The sequence below is a fragment of the Micromys minutus genome (genome assembly GCF_963924665.1).
Source record: "Micromys minutus genome assembly, chromosome: 17".
Classification (NCBI taxonomy): Eukaryota; Metazoa; Chordata; class Mammalia; order Rodentia; family Muridae; genus Micromys; species Micromys minutus.
In genome coordinates this window covers 8,021,372-8,027,371 of record NC_137952.1, presented here as the reverse complement: position 1 = coordinate 8,027,371, position 6,000 = coordinate 8,021,372, and the positions used below count along the sequence as shown (strand labels likewise).

At 37.1% G+C, this 6,000-nt stretch overlaps 1 pseudogene across 1 annotated transcript in view; it reads left to right on the top strand.

The window, feature by feature from the left end:
- Nucleotides 1–4,591: 4,591 nt before the first annotated feature.
- The window catches only part of LOC308431885 (olfactory receptor 10AG1-like), a 110,642-nt pseudogene continuing 109,233 nt past the window's right edge, over nt 4,592–6,000 (top strand). Inside the window, exon 1 of the transcript in view lies at nt 4,592–4,642. The product of the transcript in view is annotated as an olfactory receptor 10AG1-like (transcript). The remainder of the gene's footprint in view (nt 4,643–6,000) is intronic.

Below are 6,000 nucleotides of genomic sequence, written 5' to 3'. Positions count from 1 at the left end.
AGAAAGTAAAACACAATAAAAATAAGTTCAAATTATTATTTGTATATTCATCAGAACATAGCCAAACTCTCAGTGTCCTCGCCCAATACTACTAGGTCCTGCTACTCCTGCACTCTCACCAAAAGCCATCAATTCTAGAAAGCCATGCTCCGACATCCTCATAAGCCTTCTTAAGAGTACTCTTCTTGGCTTCCTGCCTGTTTGCTTCTTTGTTTTATTGTGTGTGTGTGTGTGTGTGTGTGTGTGTTTGTGTGTGTTTGAAGGGGTGTCTGGTGGACCTAGGGCTTGTTACAGAAGCTATCCATGTTCCTCCCAAATAATCATGCCTGCAGTCAGCAGTTGCCATAAAAAGAGCATCCTTCTTGCTCTTTACACTCAGTGGGAACACGTATTACAGCATGTTCGATGGCCTCTGGCCAAAGCTGAAACCAGGAATACCTCTCGTGCCTGCCCAAACCATTGACATCATGGCCACAGGTGGTGGTGCTGGCCACTGAGATCAGTATGGCCTCTGGTGAACACATGGAGTACCTGTGAAAATTAACTTAACTTCAGGCTGAAGCATAGTCCATGGATGTACAGATGGACCTCTGTGGTAACATAAGCCAAAAACCTCAATATATCCGTACAAAGGCTTGCTTGGTACTTGTAAAACACCCATAGAGCAAGGTAATTTTTATCTTTTGTTTTTTATACCTTATTCTTTTCTTATACTTTGTCAGACATGGTGAACAAATTGGCCTTTTAAATCTTTTCTTTTCTCAATATATTTGTGGTCAGCTAATTTTCTGCACTTAATCTTAGCTGAAGAGTTGTATACTCACTTCTTATCTTTGGAATATTCTTACTTTGCTTTTGCTGAAAGTTCATGTCTCTAGTCTTCTCTGTCAACTCCATTACCATATTAACCTAAAACTGAGATTCAAAGCCACACCCCATGCGTTATTTCTTTTAGTCTGTACTTCACTTCCACGTTTACATATCATATTTAATATTTCTCGGGAGCTTAAAGTTACTTGCCACAAACGCCATTGCTTGCCTTAAAAGAGAAGTTTTTCATTTACAATCCAAACTACATAAATAAATTAAAGGCAAATGTTTTATTTTTTACATTTGTATTTATTAAGTATATCAAATTATTTAAAAGAATTAACTTATATACTATCTAGTTGATACATAAGAGTATCAGCATGTTTTATATAGACCGTATGTCCCCAGTGATATTGGCACATAATATTGTAAAATGCCACTCCAGAAGATGGCTACTAAGGATGTAGTACACTTCTCCACTGTTTGTGGGTTTGTAAACTGATACAACCACTCTGGAAATCAGTCTGTCGATTCCTCAGAAAATTGGACATAGTAATGCCTGAAGACCCAATTATTACACTTCTGGGCATATATCCCACAGAAGCTCCAACATACAACAAACATACATACTCCACAATGTTCATAGCCGCTCTATTTATAATATCCAGAAGCTGGAATGAACCCAGTTGTCCTTCTGTAGATGAATAGATACAAAAATTGTGGTACATTTACACAATGGAGTACTTCTCAGCTATCAGAAACAATGACTTAAACAAATTCTTAAGAAAATGGTTGCATCTAGAGAATATCACCCTGAGTGAGATAACACAGTCACAAAAGAACAGACATAATATGCAGTCACTGATAGTGGAATGCTAACCCCAGAGGCTCGGACTTCTCCAGAAACAACTCAAAGACTGTGTGAAGTTCAAGAAAAAAACAAAAGAAAAGAAAACAAAAAAAAGTGTCATGCTCAATCCTTACACACCAAGAAAACATTGACTAATTCAGAATTACATCCTGCTTTACATGTACTTTTTGCTCATTGTAACTATTAAGACCATAATACAGAGTATCAAACCTAAAAAAAAAAAAAAAAAAGAAAAGAAAAAAATACCAAGCACTGACACAATTGTATTTGTATACATTTATGCAAAAATCTTTAAATTTTTTTTCTTTTATCTTTGTTTTTAAAAATAAAGTTAAAAAAATTTAAATACCACAAAATTCTAACTTATCATTTTATTTTGGAACACTTATTTAAAAGGTGGTGTGAGAAGAATGATAAGGATATATTATAAAGCTATATTGCAATTTGTCCTCAGACCCCTACATGTGCACTGTAACATTTACACACACACACACACACACACACACACACACCACTCATATCAGCATTGAACACACATAATATTTTGAAGTATGAAATTTGTATTTCTTCTTAACACATGATGCTATAATAATCAGCATTCCATACATAATTAGAGCAATAGGTGAACAAGTATTAAAACAAGATGTATTAGATTTGATTCTACAATGTTTTAGGCAATGAAACAGTGTTTTATTTTCCACATTAGAGGGGTCAAGTACACAGTAGCTACTACGCACACAGGGATGAATATTACATATGTCTTTTATGTGATGTCAAAGACATGGATGACTACCAGTGAGCCAATGATCTCCAGCTATCTATGGAAGACTAAAAACCTGATGTATACAAGGTGATGAGTGCAGCAGCTATAACAGTAGAATTGACATGGGAGCTGGCTCTCCAATAAGGTGAGTAAACCAAAAATAAATAAATAAAATAAAAACAAAAAAACCTCCTTTTTTGACATCCATTAGTCTAAGTGCTATCAGAAAATACAACCTACATTGAATTTGGGCTTTTCTATATTAAATTACCTCATCAAGAAAATTTGTTAGTTATCAAAAATGTCTATGTCTTAGTTGATATCAGATCCATCAGTATTATAGTCATGGTTAACCATCATAGACCATAAATTCAAAACTTTCCTTTAATCCAAAAAATAACAGAATGTTCAGTATATATAGTTAATGCTTTTATAGTCCTGAAATGTTTATGACCAAAACTAACTTTTGTTAGCTTTGTGGATAAGCTCATCAGGAAAAGAATAATTTTCTGTCATTTTTTGTCATTTTTTAATTCTTTGACAGTAAAGGTTATAAAGTAATCCTGATTGCTTTATTGGTTTAATTTTAGGAAAACCATCGCTGAAATCCAATATTTGAGGACCAAGTTAGTCCCAAACATGCTGGCATGCTCAGTTACAAGCAACAGAAGGCTGCCCACATTCCCTGTTCTACTATTAATTTCTTCAAGCTTGACTCATACTTGGGAAAGCCTTAACAATTAAAGACTTATTGATATTAATAAAGGGGGTGATATAATTTGAGGAATCACTAGAATGGAAGAGTAGTTTCTACTACTATGTTTTCAGCTGTTTTATTGTAACTCTATTTACAGTAATAGAGTAAGTGAAATGAACCTAATTTTTTTCCTGACAGTGGACAATGAAAATCTGACATATATTCAATATGGAGTACTATCTATTTTAAAGAAAATGTGAATTCTAAAGTTTCAAGTAAATGGATGAAGTTAGACAAGATTCTATTGATATATGTAACTCAAACCCAAAAAGAAATTCTATATTTTATCTCTCAATGTAGTTTACAACTTTAAGTGGTCAGAAAAGAATATATAGTATTGGGTCTCAGTTGTTGGGAGCTCTGAGTGCTTTTCCATGGGTCCTGAATTGATGTCCAAATGGCTACATGGTGGCTCACAACTATCTGTGATGAAAGCTGATGCCAACTTCTGGTGTGTTGATGAAAACTACAGTGTATAATAAATAAAAAAATAAACCAACAAAAAAAAAAAAAAAGGAAAAAATGCATAGCATTTAGTAACAACCAAAACAAAAAGTGTACAATGACACCATTGGAAGATAGAGAGTAATAGGGTTTATGAGCAACAGAAAATATGTAGCATAATATTTGACATGATCAGGGAAAACAGAAAGAGAATTCTTCAGTTAAAGGGAAGAAAGTACATACAGTGGAAGGAAGGAAGGTAAAATAACAGGCTGTAGGCCATACAGACTCATAGTATTTACAATTCACCTTTAAAAAATGAAACTTTAATAATATGTCTGTTGAGAGCAGGTGTGGCGGCAGTCCCAAGATGGCGTTTGGTTCTCCAGCCAAGTCTTGTGACTAACACCTGACGTTGTCCTGCCTCCTAGATTAGCCAATCCCACTGTGTGAGCTGCGCAGGTGCACTAATTACTTGAGATCAGGCCATATGATGCAGACCTATGGACTACAGCCACGCAACATGGACTGAGGAGGTGGAGTTGAGAGAGGATAAAAGGGATTGCGCTTGGGGATGGAGAAACACAACATCAGTTCAGACAGTTCACCAAGATCTGAAGGATTTGCTGAAAGCAAAAGGAATCGGGCTTAAAAAGAGACTGTAAAGAATTTTTTAAAAGCAGTGGACCAGGCAGCTCCCTGGTTCCCAAGATCTGGACATCTCACAATATCTAGTTGGGAAAAATGAGGAAAGGATTTGCGGTTTGCTGAAGAGCAAGGGGTACTAGGTAAAGGAGTGCTGCCAGTATGGGAATTGGTGAAGAACTGTATAGAAGATGAGGAATGGTGTAGTGTGAAACTGGAGAAGGTAAATGAGGCTATGAATAAGGTTAGGGAAGAGCACTCCTAGAATTCAGAGGCAGGAGAAGTTTCTAGTGAGGGAGAAATGTCGGAAGATGATCTGGAGAGCAGAGCTGACAGTTTGGAGAAAGTGAAAGTACAGGATGAACCATCAGCTCTGGGGCTGTCAATTCCACCAACTTATGCCCCAGGCAGAGCAGAATGTCTTAATCTGCATCCTGAAATTTGGAGATAGCTACGAGCCCAGTGCTTTCCTCTATTTCAGGATGCATAGGGTTACTGTTATCATGAGCCACTAGACTGGAAAATCATTCACAGGCTAGCCGAGGGAGGGTGCACCTATGGAGTTAGTGCTGCTTATATTTTGGCACAATTAGAACACCTACACTGGTATTGCATGACCCCTAGTGACTGGCAAAATTTGGCTTGTGCTTGCCTCACCTTTGGTCAATATTTAGATTGGAAGGCATACTATATTGAATTTGCTGCTCACACACTCAGCACAGATTTTCCCTTGATTCTTTGCATCTAATACCTTCTTGTAATTGCCTTTCTTACCCTGGGATGAAATTATTGCATCCCTTGGGGATGCAATATTCTCACTTAAAGGATTGTTATATTTTCAGATGATTACCAATATTTTTCAGAATAGTGATTGCATTCAATTGTATAATCAATGTTCAGCCTGGTTTGATTTACTCATTAATGGTTCTACCAAAGCCAATGCCACCTGGATTAAAGGGATGTGGCCTGCCATGATTCTTAAAGACAATGATAGTATACCTTCTCAGCCTAGATTGGCTCCCTTTTGCAAGGGCTCCCGTGATTCCCTTCCGCCTTTGATGGGGTGCCAATCTAGAAAGGTGGCCTGGACTATGAAGAAGCATTATACATTTTCTCCCTATATTAGTACCAGTCATAATAGATCATTTTCAGGATATAATTGGACATATTAAAAATCCTGCTCAAACCACTGCCAGCAATCCTTTAAATGTATTGTTGCTGTGCAGAGTGAATGGTAGCTGTACAGATCATTCTGCTTTGAGTATATTGATTGGTGGGGGTTGGGGTAATGCAAGCTTTCATTGCAACGGGTCTGTGGGATTTGAGACCTCTGTTTCTCAGTGTGCTGGAGGACAGTATGTTACCTTTAAGACTATGCCTGTTTGCAGGTGGCCACCTTTTTTGTTTATCATTTATTATGGTAGTTATGAGGATAGGATTTTGAATTTTAGTAATAGTAATTGTTTTTATAGCATGTGTTGGAATGCATCCATGCATCATATGACTGTGGAGACTAGAATGCCTCACTTTGTTTCCTGGCCTGTAGAGGCCTCCTCAGCTATAACCTTATTCAGGCCTAAAAGTGATTTTGGATCACTGTTGCTGCCTCAATGCTGAAAGAATGGGCTGGGCTAGCTGGATTATCCCTTTGTTTGGTCCACATAAGCGTCCTGGCATTCTGGTGCATGTACCATATACAATCTCGACAAC